Raw genomic sequence first — 21,772 nt, forward strand, 5'->3', positions numbered from 1 at the left:
GATATGGAAATATTTTTAAAACAAGAACATCCTTTCCAAATTTGAGATGGGGTTAAGTAAACCATGCATATGATTGAAATGGTCTGTAAATGTATGGCAAAACAACTTCGACAAATAATGAGACAAGCTGAAAATAATATATTTTTTATGTTCAAATAATGTTTAATTAACAAACAAGAACATCTTAGAAATAAAACAACATATTATTTAGGGATTCAATCTATGGTTCACCATTGTTCATCACCGTTTAAAAATGATGGATCATGCAGGATGCATCGTCTGCATGGTTTACATGGCAAGCCGAGAAGCTGCTCTTGCGAAGTAAACCACGCAGACGCGCCGGACTCAAGTTGTTAGACGGTGATGAACAACGGTGAAACATTTTGAGCAAATTGAGTTTTTGTATGCTTATGATTATGTTATCTTTTATTCCCACCAAAAATTAATGGTAAATCTTACTCATCGACGTAGTTATTGAAATTTTGATTTGGACGAATCGCGCATAAGTACGATAAATGAACTCGGCAGAGAGACAAATCGTATACTTAGCTGTACAAATCATGTTGATCTATAGTATTGTATAGCGGGAAATCCCAAATTTTCTATATTAAATGTCCTATACTAATATATTTGGTCCCTTCTATCCGGTGATACCAAAATAAGTCCAAACATTCCCCACATGATACTGCTGTGGTTTAATAATGTGAGTGCTCGTCCTTAAAATTGGAAAATCATACGTAAAATATAGGCTAATGTTGTTATTTTTGCTTTAAAATCCTTGAGTTTTTGCTAAATATTACAGGGATGACTATTTATAACTTATATAGCAATTTAAGTCTACATGGCCTTAGGAAAACCAGTAATTTCTACACAAAAGGCCCAAATCAAGAATGTGTGCTATAGTTTACACGAAAGCGTGTTTGACCTCTCTCTGCACAGTGGTAGAGACATTTTGGATACAGCATTAAGCCGAATAGCTGTTAAAACACGTTTTGAGGAATATATCGATTATTTCAGAACATACAAGTATTGCCAATCATTCGTGTACATTCTATAATATACATTTCAAATGAGTGCTCACGAATGTTCTAAATGTTTATAAGGACCAATGGAATGGTACCAAGATTTTCAAACGCCGTTTACTCAGAACAACTCTGCCTAGACTTCTCCGTAGTCCATTTGCCCATTGTGCATACTCTTAAAACTCTGATTTAATTAATTTGTGCACAATTGATAGATTTTCACATCTGATCTTTGTAGCCACGGTACTCCCTCTGTTCGTTGGCTTTCCAAGTGGACTACTGACTTTCGATTGCCGTTAACAAGTTTAACGCGGTTGTCTATGGATGAGATTGTCAGATTTCTGGCCTACTAAAATTGGCCATGATGTAATGCATCTTTAAATGGATCTGGCTTGTGATTGGTCGCCCAGATCTCGTTATGGTTTTAATCCTCCGGGCACGTGCCGTAACCTTTGATAACTACATTGTACACAACTATGCGGCTCTTTGTGTACTAGGAGCATGAGCGCGTTTGTACGTACAGGCTTTTGTGTTTTGCGGTTAAATTGGTTTGATAAACAAGTATGATTGTCAGTGTGTGTTAGGGACGAAGTACCCGGTCAAAGTCCTGTTAAAAATGCAATGCTCATAGTCGACTTTTAACTCGGGCTTTCGCGATTATTAAACTGGTCGATTCTAAAATTAGAACTGTTCAGTATTGAAGTGCCATTATAATATGTAGCATTCAATAAGCCTACGTATATACTTTACTGTTAATATTATAATTATATAAACTTTTTCATAACCATTTACAATTATTTTGATGTAATAAAATAATATCAGTACAGTATAATATTGAGTTCAACTGAATGTGTTCATAATGATTATATAACATATTTTTATTTATCAAAAATCGACTATGGCATAGTCTATACTCTGCCGTGTTCATAACAATATTATTCAAAGGATTATTTCATGAGGAATGTCAGTTAATCATTGCCACTCAGCCTTGCAAAAAGATCGGTGATTTCAGCAATACAACTACAGACCCGGATAAAGTGGCAATGTTTAGCCACTACCTCAACAAAATATGGAATTCAACTAGTGTGTATTTGCACACAGATTCCAGGCATGACAAATTTATGTGCTCTGCCTTAACACGTATTTGCGTTCGCGTTATCGCATCTGTCTTGCATCACCAATGGTAAGGTAAATCAGTTTTATGCTTTGCTATCTATTTTGATGAAAATGATCTGACTTGGTATCATCAATTCTCTAGTTTTAGTCCCCATCTTCTGTTTCTTCGACTAATGTCTTGTTCTCTATTCCTATTTCATATCTTTGTTGTCTGGTCTGACTCAACTATGTACATATGTGTCAATTCATCACCCTGGAGAAAAATAAGAATGATCACAACAATGTGTAAAGGCAATGAAGTGTATGTCGCACTATTTGTACAACTTGCAATTGACAATTATTGAACTGGAAGACTTGGCATTGAATTTACACAAAACTGAAATGAAATGACCCAATTTTTATTTTACTGGCACATGCCATTTAATTCAACCAATCCTGATTTTAAACTAGAATTATGCGGTTCTTAAGGTGACCCTACATAAAGGTGTGTAAATACAAATAATATAGCAACTTTGAAGTTGATCGGTTATTGGGTTTATTCTGCATGCAGCACAGTTGTTTAATGGTTCTGAGGATGCCTGGACTGATAGCCAACCAGGTAGACACCCATGCAACCATCTGGATGATAACAGAAGCCCCACATTTTTGTGGGGGCCAAAAACTACTCTCTTCCCAGTATATAATATGAATGATGATCATTCACCTGCTTAGAGCCAATGTATTGACAATGAGCAACCAGCTTCAACATACGCAAGATAGTCACAACAACAGTTTAGAACTAGAAGTATGTGGTTTGGACTTTGGCCCCCACGAAGGTGTGTAAATAACAAAGGTCTGTAAATACAATTAATACACACTATAATATCATGCCAATAACTAAATTTCAGCCAGAAGTGGATGTAAGGGCTTTTGAAACGGAGCTCTTCAAATACTACATATACATTCAATAGCCCAATCAAATTAAGGAAAATCAGGACTTAACCCACTACACCACTAATTGCAACAGAAACCATTTAATCACCATTCATTACAGAAAAGTACATTAAAGAAAATATCAATATGTCTCTATTCTCTATAGATATAGGGTCCCCAACTTATAAGTTCCCCTAAATACCGTACTTTTTAATATAAATCGAAAAATATTTGACGAAATACAAACCTGTAAAAAGATATGGGTAGCTTTATTTGTTTTACACATTTGGACAAAATTTCAGCGTCACACGTCATTGCGTTCAGTCACAATGGTTCATTATGTAAAAGAGCCCGTTTTAAACTGTTAAAAGTTGCATCTGAGTTCATAGGACTCAATTCTCAAACAATACAGTAGACCAGGGATATTCATGTGTTTGTAAAAGAAAACTTAATCTTATTCTTTTTCAAAAGCAAAGCAGGTGTTTAATTCTTTTCTTTTTAATGATAAATGGCCGAGATGTTAAAAATGAGGTTGACCACCTTATCAATGAAAACACAACACTGCAAGAGCTAACCCGAGCAATCCAACATGTATGGAACAACATGGACCAGCAACGGATCCAGACTTTAATAAACAGCATGCGGCAACGTTGCAATGCACTTGTCAACAGTGCAGGAGGACATATCCCCTACTAAACATTATTTCCATTACAAACACATGGACAGGCTTAACATACTGTATTGTTTGACAATTGACTCCTATGGACTCAGGTGCTACTTTTAAAACTCCCTCTTTTTTTACATAATGAACCATTGTGACCAAACGCAATGATGTGTGACACTACAAATTGGTCCAGATTTGTAAAACAAACAAGGTTACTCTTAACTTTTTACAATTTTACATTTCGTTAAATAATTTTCGATTTATCTCAAAAAGCATTAGGGGGAACTTATAAGTTGTGCACCCTATATCTGTGGACTAACTTAAAGGAACATCCTTTAAACAGGGTGTCATTCAGTGTCGGATTCTTGATGAACCTTTATGAATCAAGAGTCAGAAACTTCATCAGATGCCCGGGATCAGATGATACTGAGGAAGAATGTTCAGTCATTGAAGTGTTCACTTTGAATGACAAAATTCCCACAAGTGCCAAAAGCAGTGCTGTATTTACTGGCCTTGGGTGCATGCCTAGTACTTTTCAATTACATATCGATCCTACAAAGTTTCCGCAGTCGACAGTCATAACCTAAATTGAAGGTAGAATCGATACATCTAGAACAGAGGGGTGTAATACAAAAGTTTATGAGCCATTTAAAATCCCTTGGGTCCACATGCACAAAATAAATTAGACCAGGTCTAACTTTAGACCGATCTAACCATGGAGATTAGACTTAGGGAGAAGGAACTCTTAGGTATTTTAGATATCCTATTCTATACAATTTTAGATCCTGTGACTGGCAGCGTAATATTAGATGGATCCAGCTTAACTTTGGACTTTGCTAGGAATAAAGAAGGAAAAGAAAAGAGTAAAAGGATTCCTCCCTAAGTCCACCCTCCATGGTCAGACCATGTCTTATTACTTGCGTTGTGCATATGCATGGACCTTGTATTTTACACAGGCAACTGAGGACTGACATTCACATATTGAAATTGTGAATGTAATTGCCACACCATGGACCTGACATTATATCTTGAATGGGGAACCTATAGGCTCAATTCTTTCCAATGGTGTGTAGTGTCCTCTGGAATAGGTCTTGTAAACATGGACTTCCACAGTGTCTGTATGCCTATGTTTTAAAAATCATACAAAGCAGATGTGATGTATATACCTTGTTTAGTTTAGCAGTATTCTACAGTCCATCCCTGTGCACACTGACAAGCTCCATTGAAACATGTACCACCATTTTTACATGGTATTGTACACTCATCATCACCTGTACATTGCATGAAGAAATAAAAAGTATACAAGTCATAAAATTATGATAGTTAAGTTAAGTAAAGTGAAACAAAATGACAAATTCTTTTAACATTTGCAATACTACCTATTATTACTGGAGTAGATCCTTCAAATCTTATTGAAAGGATAATTAATTAAAAATATGTGCAGAATTTTGCCTATTTTCTTTACTAATTGATCAATGTGCTCTTCCAGTTGAAGTCCATACACATATTGCATAGTTAAAGTCCATACATATGTTGAAGTCCAAAACGTGACCTTAAGGGGTACTACACCCATTGCATTTTTTTTTTTTGCATTTTTTTTGCATTTTGTGAAGAAATGAGAAAAAAATGGACAAAGTGGTATGCAAAATGAAGGGGCAAATCTTCTCGTTCAATTGGTGGCATCGGTATCAATGAAGCGTAAATGCTTCTAATGTTATAAGCCAAAAGGTGGTACATCACTGATGTTTTAAATCACTTCATTTTGTAAAGCTTACTATCAACGGATTTCATTAAAAAATATTGGACCTGCCTGTCGTCTATCATAGGTAGAGGATAGGCAAAATAAAAATTCCTATCGTTTATTCTCATTCTTAGTCAGTTAAATATTAATAACTGTAAGCAAATTTTTAAAGCAAAAACTAAGTTACCGTCATATAAAATGAACGAAACTTGTACAACTTCACATGTTCTGTTGCGCGTAGTGCTAGCGCGTTCGCGTATTCCGCGCTAGTCTACGCATCCAGCGCGATACATACGCACACCTCTACACGCATGTTACGATTATCAAGACGCATGATGACGTGGGGTCGTCACGGGCTGATAGACGGCACCAAATCATGCGATTGTCCAATCAGAAATGTGTACAGACACCATCCTGACCTATGACCCAAATGGAAAAGGGGTCAACGACCTCTTCGAATATGACAAAATTTGACAATTTTAAAATTCGTTACGCATATTGCAGTCTTTCTTGGTACCACTCCCAGGGTAGAGGATATCCTAGAACAAATATTACAGCAATTCAAAGCTAGAACACTGAAAATCTGCGTAATCTGTCAAATTGAAAATTGAACCCCTATACATTGCACAGTTAAGGATTAAGAAAATCTGCAGAAAACTGACAACTCGCAGACAAGGTATTGAAAAACTTCCCAAAGGTTATATAACTTAAATAGTATATCAAATGAAAGAGGAGACAAGGAGCTTTGCACAGACACCATCCTGACCTATGACCCAAATGGAAAAGGGGTCAACGACCTCTTCGAATATGACCAAATTTGACAATTTTGAAATTTGTTACGCATATTGCAGTCTTTCTTTGAACCCACTATTTTAGAAAAGCTCTCGCCACTTTCTCTGCATAGACCTGGTATTCAATGAAAGAGGAGGCTCTAAGCTTTACATTGGTACCACTTCCAGGGTAGGGGATATCCTAGAACAAATATTACAGCAATTCAAAGCTAGAACACTGAAAATCTGCGTAATCTGTCAAATTGAAAATTGAACCCCCTATACATTGCACAGTTAAGGATTAAGAAAATCTGCATAAAACTGACAACTCGCAGACAAGGGATTGAAAAACTTCCCAAAGGTTATATAACTTAAATAGTATATCAAATGAAAGAGGAGACTAGTAGCTTTGCACAGACACCATCTTGACCTATGACCCAAATGGAAAAGGGGTCAACAACCTCTTCGAATATGACCAAATTTGACAATTTTAAAATTTGTTACGCATATTGCAGTCTTTCTTTGAACCCACTATTTTACAAAGGCTCTCGCCACTTTCTCTGCATAGACCTGGTATTCAATGAAAGAGGAGGCTCTAAGCTTTACATTGGTACCACTCCCAGGGTAGGGGATATCCTAGAACAAATATTACAGCAATTCAAAGCTAGAACACTGAAAATCTGCGTAATCTGTCAAATTGAAAATTGAACCCCCTATACATTGCACAGTTAAGGATTAAGAAAATCTGCAGAAAACTGACAACTCGCAGACAAGGGATTGAAAAACTTCCCAAATGTTATATAACTTAAATAGTATATCAAATGAAAGAGGAGACTAGTAGCTTTGCACAGACACCATCTTGACCTATGACCCAAATGGAAAAGGGGTCAACGACCTCTTCGAATATGACCAAATTTGACAATTTTAAAATTTGTTACGCATATTGCAGTCTTTCTTTGAACCCACTATTTTACAAAGGCTCTCGCCACTTTCTCTGCATAGACCTGGTATTCAATGAAAGAGGAGGCTCTAAGCTTTACATTGGTACCACTCCCAGGGTAGGGGATATCCTAGAACAAATATTACAGCAATTCAAAGCTAGAACACTGAAAATCTGCGTAATCTGTCAAATTGAAAATTCAACCCCCTATACATTGCACAGTTAAGGATTAAGAAAATCTGCAGAAAACTGACAACTCGCAGACAAGGGATTGAAAAACTTCCCAAAGGTTATATAACTTAAATAGTATATCAAATGAAAGAGGAGACTAGTAGCTTTGCACAGACACCATCTTGACCTATGACCCAAATGGAAAAGGGGTCAACGACCTCTTCGAATATGACCAAATTTGACAATTTTAAAATTCGTTACGCATATTGCAGTCTTTCTTTGAACCCACTATTTTAGAAAGGCTCTCGCCACTTTCTCTGCATAGACCTGGTATTCAATGAAAGAGGAGGCTCTAAGCTTTACATTGGTACCACTTCCAGGGTAGGGGATATCCTAGAACAAATATTACAGCAATTCAAAGCTAGAACACTGAAAATCTGCGTAATCTGTCAAATTGAAAATTGAACTCCCTATACATTGCACAGTTAAGGATTAAGAAAATCTGCAGAAAACTGACAACTCGCAGACAAGGGATTGAAAAACTTCCCAAAGGTTATATAACTTAAATAGTATATCAAATGAAAGAGGAGACTAGTAGCTTTGCACAGACACCATCTTGACCTATGACCCAAATGGAAAAGGGGTCAACGCAGTGTTCGATTTACCACCTGCATACCTGCACCAGTGCATGTAACATTCCCTCTGTGCATGAAGCTTTTCACTACCTGCCTGCACGCGTGCATGTACAATTTTAGCGCTAGTGATATGACAAGGCAATATACAAAAGTAAACAAGCAGTCAGTCCGATTTGGAAAAACCCAATCTATTTTTAGCGCAATATCCTGACTTCATTAGAAGGGCTGGCGCAAATCGTGCAATTGACAATTCCCGATACCCCTATCACGTGAGAACTGTCACTTTTTTCATTGACTTCCCTAGTCTCCTACACAGCCAGTTTGCGTCGGTCTGATACTTGTCGATCCTAACGAACATTCGAGATAGCCACATACAGTCTGGTCCGAGACTATGACTTCCCTTAGAGGGGCTAGCGTAATGTGACGTCATCCACCAATTCCCGATACCCTCGCACATGTAGAAGCTGTCATTTTCATTTCATTGAAAAAAAAGAACCGGAATTTAAACTGTGGGAAATATTTGTTTACGTACGGAAAATAATCATAATAATGTCCAGCAAAAAGGAAATAGCTCAAAAAACACTTGCATCATTCTGGAAATCGTGCACCTCGTCGGCGACTAGTTCTAGAACAGATGAAACCACAGCATCCAGTGTTTTGGCTAAGAAATCGGCGAGTGATCGGCATAAAAATGACAATGACAGTGGAGCCGGGAATATTATTACAAGCTTAACTGACAATGATCGTGATTCAATGTGATTTTATGTTTGCTTTAATTTTGGTGCATGCACACTTTTTGCTGTGCATGTAGAAATTTTGGGCTACATGCACCAGTGCAGGTAGGAAAAAATTTGTAAATCGGACACTGGGTCAACGACCTCTTCGAATATGACCAAATTTGACAATTTTAAAATTTGTTACGCATATTGCAGTCTTTCTTTGAACCCACTATTTTAGAAAGGCTCTCGCCACTTTCTCTGCATAGACCTGGTATTCAATGAAAGAGGAGGCTCTAAGCTTTACATTGGTACCACTCCCAGGGTAGGGGATATCCTAGAACAAATATTACAGCAATTCAAAGCTAGAACACTGAAAATCTGCGTAATCTGTCAAATTGAAAATTGAACCCCTATACATTGCACAGTTAAGGATTAAGAAAATCTGCAGAAAACTGACAACTCGCAGACAAGGTATTGAAAAACTTTCCAAAGGTTATATAACTTAAATAGTATATCAAATGAAAGAGGAGACTAGGAGCTTTGCACAGACACCATCCTGACCTATGACCCAAATGGAAAAGGGGTCAACGACCTCTTCGAATATGACCAAATTTGACAATTTTGAAATTCGTTACGCATATTGCAGTCTCTCTTTGAACCCACTATTTTAGAAAGGCTCTCGCCACTTTCTCTGCATAGACCTGGTATTCAATAAAAGAGGAGGCTCTAAGCTTTACATTGATACCACTCCCAGGGTAGGGGATATCCTAGAACAAATATTACAGCAATTCAAAGCTAGAACACTGAAAATCTGCGTAATCTGTCAAATTGAAAATTGAACCCCTATACATTGCACAGTTAAGGATTAAGAAAATCTGCAGAAAACTGACAACTCGCAGACAAGGTATTGAAAAACTTCCCAAAGGTTATATAACTTAAATAGTATATCAAATGAAAGAGAAGACTAGGAGCTTTGCACAGACACCATCCTGACCTATGACCCAAATGGAAAAGGGGTCAACGACCTCTTCGAATATGACCAAATTTGACAATTTTGAAATTTGTTACGCATATTGCAGTCTTTCTTTGAACCCACTATTTTAGAAAGGCTCTCGCCACTTTCTCTGCATAGACCTGGTATTCAATGAAAGAGGAGGCTCTAAGCTTTACATTGGTACCACTCCCAGGGTAGGGGATATCCTAGAACAAATGTTACAGCAATTCAAAGCTAGAACACTGAAAATCTGCGTAATCTGTCAAATTGAAAATTGAACCCCCTATACATTGCACAGTTAAGGATTAAGAAAATCTGCAGTAAACTGACAACTCGCAGACAAGGGATTGAAAAACTTCCCAAAGGTTATATAACTTAAATAGTATATCAAATGAAAGAGGAGACTAGTAGCTTTGCACAGACACCATCCTGACCTATGACCCAAATGAAAAAGGGGTCAACGACCTCTTCGAATATGACCAAATTTTAAAAAATTTAAAATTTGTTACGCATATTGCAGTCTTTCTTTGAACCCACTATTTTGGAAAGGCTCTCGCCACTTTCTCTGCATAGACCTGGTATTCAATGAAAGAGCTTTACATTGGTACTACTCCCAGGGTAGGGGATATCCTAGAACAAATGTTACACCAGTTAAAAGCTAGAAAACTGACAATTTACGTAAAAATTTGAAACAAAACACTACGTCATTCTTATGACATCAAGATTCCTGGATGGTGATTGGCTGACAACGTGTTGAGTCATACGTAAGTTCCTTTTAGCAGTGGTGATTTTCTATATGGATAGATATCGCTGTGTGGGCCACTGGCGAAAACTAACAGGTGCAGGGTGGGTTAAAACTACCAAGTGCGAACTGCATGTTAAACCCACCAACTGCAGGCTAAGGGCTCAAACTACCTAGTGCATCAGACCTTCATTTTTGAGGAGCTCGATTACATCAGCGCTCCTATCCTACAGCTCTCCTTAACAACATTCCAGGAGTATGATTTACTGAGCTCCTCACTTCTTGAATCCGTGTTTTAATAAACAGATATTTAAAAAAGTTATACATTTACAAATGTATGTGCTTTTAATATCATGTTTTGTAAAGCACCTTGAGTTCTTTTGATGTAATTGCACATAAGAAATAAATATTATTATTATTATTAAAAGATTGAGCTCCATGTTGAGCACTTTAGTAAACTGAGGAGAGTGATTAACAGAGCTCCCGGAGCCTCCTGCAATTTTCAATAATGAAGGCATGGTGCATACTGCAGGCCATACATACATTGTACATACTTAGTGCTGGCTGTAGGCTAAAACTACCAAGTGCAGGCTGCAGGCTGGGACTAAAACAATCTGGTGCAGGCTAGGACTAAAACTATCAAGTCCAAACCCACAACAGACTGGATAGATACAAAAGTCCCTTCATAAATATGGAGACAAATTTGAGAAAATATAACTTTGCAAATTGAAACAGAGGAACTAACAAAATGTTCCCCAGAACTGTACAAGGAATTCAGATTTTAACTGCCAAAACTTTCATTATGCCTTGATACATGTAGCTGTATATTGTACATATTCTGCATAACTACCAAAGTTTGATTATGGTATCATCATGGTATTTATTGTAATTCCAAGTACAGTTTCGGTCCCTTTCTTTGGTTATTTGAGACCATTTTGTGTTCAGGACCTTCTGTAAAATTGTAAACAAGATTTTACAGAAAAGCATAAATAGCTTTCATCAGCTGGGTAACACAAAATGATTTGTCTCAACTAAAAACAAAACACTTGTTATAATGTTTGGATTTCAATTAACACAACTTTTGCAGATATGATTTGTCTCAAATAAAAACAATGTTTGGATTTCTTTCAATTAACACAATATTTGCATAATGCCACATAAACGTTTAACAACCACCATGATATGCTGTAACTGATCAAGATTAGCGATGAAGATTAAAATGTATTGAAAATGAGAGTATTGTTTCTAATTGTTAAACAGTAAGAAAAAAACATTCATAAAAAATCATAACAATAAATACTTTGTTACGAATGGAATGGATTACATGGAGTGCATGATGAATTGCAAATTGCAAAACAACTTATTAGTTTATATTAAAACAACGCATTAACTAATTTAAGCAACAGTGTAAAGTTATACAACTTTAAGCATGATTCATACACTCCTAAGAAAAGCCATTATAAAATATGTGAGGGTGCGTAAATATTGCATAATTGTAATTGTGTGCTGTACCCTGCAAGGCAAGATTTTCTTCAGCGACCACTTGCATGGGTACACTGTCATCAAGGTACCTACATAGGTACTCTGTTGGTACTGCACAGGCCCCCAACAGCTGTGGTTTTGCACTGGTACTACAGACTACTCATGTAGGTATTCTGTATGTACATATCTATGTACCTTGGCGACGGTTACCCTTGCAGGCGGCCGGTATAGAAATTTTGTAGTGTACACATGACTTATACACAGAACTGCAAGCCAGTGCATTATACAATATTTATACATGGGCATACAGTTTTGAATGGCTTTTCTGATTAAGTGACGGTTCTAGGAGTGTATGAATTTGAAATGAGAATGACATGACTAAACAAAGGGCAAAAGTGAAAGGTACCTTGCAGGCTACCCACAAAATACACCTATACTAGCGGAGTGTGATAAACCAGGAAACAATACAACAACTCACCTTGTTTGAATGCCATATGCTGCAGATGCGTAGGTGACAGGGTTACTGGCATAGGCGTTCTTGTTCCTCCGCGTGCCACAGGTGGCGATTCACTCTTCGAATGCATTAGTATGATGCATGCTTATTCTCCACTTTTGCCTTGATTTTATTAGATTATCCATTTGAAAGCTGCCATTCGTTAAAATAAAAAAATTAAACAGCTATTATCAAAACACTTCATTTCTGGGATCAAGGAGGGATAGCGCATAAGATGTATAACTTTAGCTTAACATGCTTTAAACGTCTATGTGTTGAGCACCATCATGACCATGTTCATTTTCATTATATTAAATATTATGGGTTTTATACATGTACACAGCACCTATCATAATAATGTTAATATTTGGTTTGGGAAAATATAGCATTGTGTTTACATTCACAAAACATCTGATGCTGTCTACTGAAGATAGCTAACCTTATATACATGTATTAGGGCTAGTTTGATGCTATGCACTAATAGCTTACATTAAGGCTAGTATGCTGCTATCTACTGCAAACAGCGCACCGTATATCAGGGTGGGTCTGATAATGTCTACTCAAGATCGAGTACTCGAAATGTAGGCCTATGTTATCAATTCACATAGGAAAGTAGCCTTGATCAAGAATTCTTGCTTTCTCTAACATGCCCATTTGTGATCAGTGTAATTAATACAAGGCAAGGATGTGGTCTGTGGTAGTAGTAGGGCTATGGCATGTATGGGCTTCCTCAGATCAGACTTTTTGTTTAAGACGAAACAGTGATATATAATTATTACACACTGCCTATTTCATGTGGTATTGTTCACCACCACAACAGCAGATCTAATGGTGAATTAAACTTGTAATGAAATTGTCGGGTTTTGTTTTGAGCCTCGGTATTTTTCCTCGGGAGCTACCTCCCTCGGAAAAATACCTCAGCCCAAAACAAAACCCTCCGATTTCACACAATGACCTCAAAATAGATGGTGCGCAGTTATTATTGTCTAATCAGGGACTTTGCTGCTACAAGAGCGCACACCCTAGACATTCCACAAATAACCATCTCAACCAGGATCAGCTCCCCGAGTTTCGTACGGGTTACAACGAGACAATTAGCAGTAAGTTCCTTGTCCAGGGGAATTTCAAGCTAACTCAATTTTCCACGAGAGCATAATAAGCACCGCCAGGTTCGAACCCACAACCTCTCGCACCATAGTCAGACGCCTTAACAATTGAGCTAACTTGAAAGTCATATTCAAATGCTAAAGTGTGTCAAGTTCAATTAACCATAACTCCGCTTCCGGATATCGTAAGAAGTCAAATGATGAATCATTTTAAAGCTTATGACATATAGGCCAACTTTCTAAAGATGAAAAAAAAATCACTTCGGTACTCTATTTCTGAAATTCTAGTGTCACATAGCAGATATTTGACACACATTTGGCATGTCAGAATATATTTACCATTATTAAGCTACAGGCAACCTAGTATTGCTATAGTTAAGTTTTACTATTTTTGATCAAGATTGGTTCAGTGGTTCTTACCTCGATCATCTGGCTCCATAGGAATGATTGTACACAAAGCAAAGATTCACTTTTTATCCGTTTATTAAAAGCAACATCTTTCATATGCAAAGATGAATGGGTGTACATATTTCATGTACACATTAGGCCTAGATGTTGCCACCGCATTTCTCACCTGCTTTCGATGCCGTAATTGGCATACGACACATCTCTTCAGGGTCAAGTTCTATGGGGTCATAGCGTAGCTTGGCCTTGGTGGCTGCTTTCAAACCCTGGGATCCTACTGGTAGATATATAACCATAACTGTCTCTCATCGCCTATCTGTGTGATTATAGAATAATGGGATGAAATGTAAAGTTTTTTAAAAAGCTCAGTGATTTAAAGTCACAGGCCTCAGCACGCTTTACACTGAATTTGCTGACCACTGTGGCCCAAAACACACAATATAAACTATTTGGCAAGAATCAGGGACTTCCAGCTAGGCACACACCCTATACATACCACAATAAACCATCACAGCCAGGATGAGCTCCCAGAGTACTTGTATGGGTAACCAAGACAATAAGCAGTAAGTTCTTTGTCCAGGGGAATTTCAAGCTAACTCAATTATATCACAAGAACAAACATGGACTGCGCCTGGGCTCAAACACCAGAGTCTAATGCTTGACCGATTGAGCTAATTTGACTGCTTAAGGGACCGTTCACAAACACTTGTTAGAGGGGGCCTGATGCAAAATAGAAGGCCTTAAAGGTTTTGACCCTCCTGAGGGGACATGAAAAAATTGACCACAAATTTTGCTGGGAAAATTGAGTTTATATGCTTTTCTATGGGGTTACCCATAATTATCTGGTCAAAAAGGGGGCCCTAAAATTTGTGAGATCTGAATTTTTTTTTTTGCGATGAAATGTTTTTTGCATCAGCCCCCCCAACAAGTGTTTGTGAATGGTCCCTAAATCTGAAATGTTCCTGGCTTTATATTCTCCTTTGATATCTATTTGAAATCCTATTTCATTAATGCAACCATCACTGATCTAGACCCCCTTACCTGTATGCATCCATATGTATACAGTTCCTGGCTTTGTATCCTCCTTGGGCATCCTTTTGGAATCCTATTTCATTGTACAATGTATTTATCAATGCCATGTACGGTACAGCGAGCCTGGAAAAATAAACTTACACAATTACACACTTAAAATATATTATTTTCAGGATTTGTATTTAACTCTATCAACTCATCAAGGTGTTGGCCTAAAGACCCATCCACTCGTCTTTTCGACGGGCCATCTCAAAAGCAGACGGATGGAAAAAAACCTTAACCTGTCTTATGGACAGGCAATTTTAGTTGCAAGAATAGTTGCCAGGTCAACTGGTTCACGCTATCGGTACCGGTATTCGGAAACTGAATCAAAATGATCACAACACAAAGTCAATGGGTTGTTAACAGGTGTGCAAATCAAGCATGAACCAGTAACTACTTAGACAACAAATAGTACAATATCTTTTTTTAAATGTCTATAAAACAGCAATTTCTGATGCATTATTGCAGTTGGAGTGTATTATAACAGTTCGCCATTTGATATTTTGCAACATATGACTGATTGTAATTGACATGCTGTGGCGCACTCACTGGATGCCTAAATCCCAGGCTGGGTCTGTGGACGGGCAGTTTTGGGATCCCGGCTAACACCCTGCCTCTTGACCAGTGCCCCGATTGCACTAGTTGTTTAGTGTTTTGTTCACAACTAGATTGCTAGGATTTCACCTCGCCTGGATATTCGTAAATAATTTTGTTATTCAAGTACCGGTAGTAAATAACGAGGGGTCAGTGACACAAAGACATAACTCCATTCTGAGAAAAACAAGTTTAAAGTTAATGGTCCACATTCAATGACTTATGTAGTTAAGTCTATGTTTCAATGGCCATTGATTTTAATGGGGTGCTAAATGGAATTACAAGGCGATTCTCGAACCACGAGTCTCACCTGCTTTCGCGACTGCCTGCTTTCGCGATTACCTTTGGTAGAAGTAAATAAACCTGCAACAACCCATGGTGATTTGCCTGTTCAATTTGAGCTTGATTGGACCAATATTGAAATTTGACCTTTGACACCTGGCTGATGGTGATTCAGGCCTTGCGGTCTAGAATTTAAAGGAGAGTGGTGAATCACTCGCTAGCATGATGCTAGGCGAGTGGTCGAATTTTCACAAATACCATTTATGTAGGTGGGCAATTCCAAGCAAAAGTGGACATGACTCAAAAAAATAAAATTGCCTCTATGTATTTCTTTTAACTTTCATATTATTCCAAACAGATGCAATGTTCAAGTTCTAAACTTTTTTCTGCATTTTTCTAACATTTTGTTCAAAAAAAATAATTTCTTCGGAGAGTGTAATTTTAGTGGAAAAATCCTGTTCAACTTACATGTATATATTTTCTAAGTGGGCCTATTTTATTAAACAGGGGCACTTTTCTTTTTAATTTAATACATTTTATATCTATGAAATATGGTCTTCAAGAAATATCCATCACATTTTAAATAACCCCGCTAATTTTTTTTTCCTTTCATTGTGTTTTCATAACACTAAATATGGTGTAGCACAAGTTACCGAGAGATGCATTTTTTAATATATTTACAAAATGTTGGCAATTTAATTGATGCCACTTATTATTTTCCTTCTACTAGTAGTACCTTGAATTAAAATAAGAAATTGAAATACAAAACACTATCCATCACATAATAATGACCCCTAAAAAACTGTAGCACAAGTTACCAGTAGCACAAGTTACCGATGTAGCACGAGTTACCATAGCCCACTTTCCAGCAAAGGTAATGCAAAATACCACTTGGCAGCAATAGAGGTATCTCCCAACTGCATGAATATGCATTTATGTAACCATGGTAACAACTTTCTAGCAGTAGTGTAGCCAGTGAGGGGGGGCAGGTGGGGCAGACTTTCCTCTGGCAAACTAGAATTAATTAAGGTGGCACTCACTCATAAGTGTGTAAATGACAATGTTTTGTAAATACAAATGATATGCAATATGCAAATAAGCTCATTAATATTCATAAAATGCATATAACATGACAAACAGCAGGTCACAATATCCAATCACCAAACCAAGTTGATTGGTTATTAATGCATGTAAGCTGCAGAGTGGATTAATGAAAATGTAGGCAAAATATGCATATAAGCTCATTAATATTCATGCAAATAACAACACAAACTATACAGCACATCAATGAGTGATTTTTTAGCATGTGAGTCACGCTAAAATTTGTGACTTTCTCTGCTTGGAGAGGGCACAGAAACGATTAAATGCTGAATTGGCTGATTCAACTGCTGATTTTGGGAGATTCGCAGCGAGTGACAGTGTCTATGGCGAGTTGAAAATCGCTCGCTAGAAATCGAGTTAGGGCGAGCGGTGGCGAGCGAGAGCAATCGCTCGCCTCAAACGGCAAGGCCTGGTGACTGTACCCACCAAGTCTCATGCCCATCCGACAGTTCTTACAAGTTTGACCTCTGATGACCCTAGTGACCCCAAAATGACCTTCCCAAAGTTTGGCTCTAAATGTTGACTGTACCCATCAAGTTTCATGCCCATACAAAAGTTTTTAGTAATTTCACCTCAAATGACCCGAGTGACCTCTGACCTTGAAATGACCTTCCAAATATGCTGTTTCATGCCCATGTGAAAGTTATCAGTAATTTGACCTCTGATGACCCATTGATGACATTGAAATGACCTTCTTAAAATTTGACTCTAAATATTGACTGTAGCCACCAAGTTTAATGCCCATACAACAATTTTAGTAATTTAACCTCAGATGACCTCTGGGTGATCCTCGCTAACCCCAAAATGACCACCCAAAATTAAGCTCTAAATGTTGACTGTGCCCACCAAGTTTCATGCCCATACAACAGTTTTAATAATTTGACCTCAGATGACCCTGGCGACCCCTGGGTGACCCTGAACTGACCTTAAAAATATTTGGTTCTAAATGCTGACTGCATCCACCAAGTATCATGCCCACACAACAGTTTTTAGTAATTTGACCTCAGATGACCCCTGGATGACCTTCCAAAAATTTGGCTCCAAATTTTGACTGTGCCCACTAAGTTTCGTGCCCATTTAACAGTGTTTAGTAATTTGACCTCAGATGACCCCTGGGTGACCTTGGATGACCCCAAAATGACCGTCCAAAAATTTGGCTCCAAATTTTGACTGTGCCCACTAAGTTTCATGCCCATTTAACAGTTTTAGTAATTTGAACTCAGATGACCCCTGACCTCAAATGACCCTGCAATGACCTTCCGAAAATTTGGCTGTAAATGTTGACTGTAACTAGTCTGTACCCACCAAGTTTCATGCCCGTACAACAGTTTTTAGTAATTTGACCTCAGATGACCCCTGGGTGACCTAGAATGACCCTGAAATGACCTTCCAAAAATTTGACTTTAAATGTTGACTGAACTCACCAAGTTTTGTGCCCATACGACAGTTTTTAGTAATTTGACCTCAGATGACCCCTGGATGACCTCGGAATGACCTTGAACCACTAACCAATACAAACTTGTTCTATCTGGGGTCAAGATGCACCCACCCATCAAGTTTGAAGAATGTGCAACCCCTAGTCTCAGAGAAAATAGGTTTTTGCATGTTATACATAAATTATGCAAATTAGGTACTTAATTACCATATAAATCGAATCAGGTCTTGATCATTAGGTCATGCCACCCCCTACCAAGTTTCATCATCATAGCGCATATAGGGTTCTTCTTGCGGATCCCCAGATACAACTCCGTAAGGCGGATTTCTCCAGATTTCCAGCCATATTTGTAGAAGCATTCTGCATAAATTATGCAGATTAGAAAAACTAAAAAACTAAATGCGCATACTTTTCGTCGAGGTGATCAGCAGGCGTGTATCATTCCTGCAACCATGCGCCTGACAGATCTTGAGATAGTCTGTCCACAAACTCCGCTATCAATTTACGCTGATTTTCGCATAAAATATGCAAATTAGCTAGATGTTAATTTGCATATTTTTCACCGAAAACATATGGTTACGGAGCAAACTTGGATGTCCTTCCTCCCACCAAGTAGCCTCCCCGTAGGTCTTACGGTTACCCAGATACAGCTCCGGACAGACACACACATCCACACACCCACCCCCACACACAGATTACTAAGTCCCATCCTGAACAAAGTTCAAGCGAGACAAAAAAATGGAGTTACGTCTTTGTGTTACTGACCCCTGGAATTATGATCTGATCATTCATGCTTGTCAAATGAATTACTGAATGTATGTGATAATGTGAATGCTTGTGGGTGCTGACTGTGGCATACACCTTGTGTACCCGTACCCAAGCATCCTTTTGTCCATGTCCAATGAAAATCTATCACAGTATGTGCAAACAGCAACCCAATATATGCATTGACCATTTTAGGTCAATGACTTTAAATGACCCCTAGATTACCTTTGAACCCACATCTGCTGGGGTCACATGTGTATGCCTACACAAGCACCCTTGTTTCCAAGTGCCATGAGAATCCACCATGTGCAGTAAGTGGAAACAGCACTTATTACGCATATAATTTTCATATTGACCATTGTGGGTCAATGACCTCAAATGACCCCTAGATGACCTTTGACTTGACATCTGTTGGGATGTGGGTCACTACCAAGCATCGTTGTGTCCAAGTCCCATGAAAATCCAACACAATTATGCATTGACAATTTTGGGTTAATGACCTTAAATGACCCCTAGATAACCTTTGAGTGACCCCGCAGCCGGTATCCACTACGATAAAATACCTGGCTGTCGTCTATCATAGATAGAGGATAGTAAAAATAAATAATCCTATCGTTTATTCTCATTCTTAGTCAGTTGAATATTATTTCAATAACTGTAATCTATTTTTTAAGCAAAAATTAAATTATAAAAACTCCCCTTTCTCTAAAATGAATGAAACTTTACAACTTCTTTTCTTTTTTTGCGCGTACTACGGTACTACTATAGTGGGAATTCCAATTGAATGAATGCAGCTTTCAATAGCGTGACGAATTTTTGCGTACACTGCGCGATGTACGCCAGCGTGTGCGACTGTGCATGAGTAACACGGAAGTGAACCCAACCATGCCAACGCACTCGTGATTGGATAGCATTGTTTCCAAGGTCGTGCGTTCGCGTTGTAGTTTGAAATACGCAATATACGATCGCGGTTGGATCGAGTGCAGCTGTTAAAAGCTGCGTTCATTCAATTGGAATTCTTACTATAGCGTGTGTATTCCGCAATGCATCTACGCATACAGCGCGATATTTGATACACGCATTCGCACACCTCTACGATCGTGTTACGCGCTATCAACACTCATGATGACGTGGGGTCGTCTACCGCCTGAGTGATAGACGGCACCCAAAATCATGTGATTGTCCAATCAGATTACATGTCTACGAACTAGACCACTCCCACTGACTAAGAATAGAGAATATTTCGAACAATTTATGGCCCATGCCACTTGGGCACTTGTAGGCCTACTGACATGACTGAATACTTTTACTAACTGTTGTATCACTGATCGCGTCGTGTCAGCATCAGCGGCTCGAGTGTAAACTGTCCCTTAGATTTGCGTACCGTATCGTAGTGAGTGATTGGTTTTATATAGTCATGATAGTGCATTCATTCATGCATTTCAAAGCAAAGGTTTATTGTGCAATAATGTGCATTCAAATTCTTAGTTAATACTCTTGAGGAAAACATGACATGTTGTTTCACTTTCCAAAATGTACATGCACTGTTCGAAATGTTAAAAATAACAACAGTAGCATGATATGGTCATGCAATTGAATTGTCAATCATTCAAGGTCTACTCCTGTTACTGCACTACCGTACTACATGATGTGTATGCATGTATGGTAATTCATGATATGCTGCCAAATTCGGCACCGAACTCGTTATTGCGATAGTACCGTACTACATAAAATTTGATTTATACGAGCGATAAAACTGTTATCCATCAAAATGTATCCATTATTTTGAAAATTATTTGTGTATAAAAGTAAAGTGAACAAACAGAACATGATAAATAAATATTATGGGGGAAAAAAAGCATGAAAAAATTGAAAGTAAGCTTACCTTGAATCGATCATGCCGGGCGATCATGATTCACTACATGATTTGCTGGGCAGTTGATGTTGTCGTGAGTAATAAGCGTCAAAATATGGTTTTCCAGACAGCAAAAGAGCAAATAAATGTGATGTATAACCTCGAAATCTGCATTATGCTGTATTTTCATCACGCATCACGAAGGTCATGCTAAATTAATGTTGTGCCGCTGTGCATGAGTGAGTGTTGCCCGTGCAATAATTTGGTGGTGTTGCCACAGTTGCCACACTTCACTTTGTCGCTGAGTTTTATTCTGTTAAATCATTATCACGCCATGATTTAACATCAGGACAATGAACAAAAATGTTAACATGCAGTTTATTGTCTTTAATTCTTCCCTGGTCTTTTAAGATTGTTTACAAAAGAATAAAATTAAGATAATTTAAATAAGCAGTTAATATTCATGGAAGAGGCTATTTCTGGCAAAACTTTTCCCTCAATGACCAAAAACACAAAACCAAAAACACACCCCTGAAAGCTCTTCCCATTGACTATACAGAGAGAGAGGCCAAAAACACAGGAAATAGCAAGTCTGAGTGACCAAAACACACTTTGGATCTCTCTCTCTCCTCCCTCTCTCTCTCTCTCTCTCTCACTCTCTCCCTCTCTCTCTCTCCCCCTCTCTCTCTCTCGCTATCTCTCTCTCTCTTTCATCATTTCTTTTCATTTTCGCACACAAGGCTATTTCAATACA

The 21,772-nt window shown here is 38.0% G+C and overlaps 1 protein-coding gene and 1 long non-coding RNA gene across 2 annotated transcripts in view; both read right to left on the minus strand.

Annotated features, from left to right (window-relative positions):
• LOC140151410 (speract receptor-like) overlaps positions 1-21,772 on the minus strand; it is a 141,336-nt gene that overhangs the window by 101,247 nt on the left and 18,317 nt on the right. The gene's annotated exons all lie outside the window — the stretch shown is intronic.
• LOC140149933 (uncharacterized) lies at positions 1,606-21,265 on the minus strand. Its single transcript, XR_011858778.1, has 6 exons — positions 21,049-21,265; positions 14,954-15,067; positions 14,082-14,228; positions 12,387-12,554; positions 4,881-4,985; positions 1,606-2,391 (listed from the first exon to the last, which is right to left on the minus strand). It is a non-coding gene; the product is annotated as an uncharacterized lncRNA (long non-coding RNA).

The sequence above is a fragment of the Amphiura filiformis genome, chromosome 4 (genome assembly GCF_039555335.1).
Source record: "Amphiura filiformis chromosome 4, Afil_fr2py, whole genome shotgun sequence".
NCBI lineage: Eukaryota > Metazoa > Echinodermata > Ophiuroidea > Amphilepidida > Amphiuridae > Amphiura > Amphiura filiformis.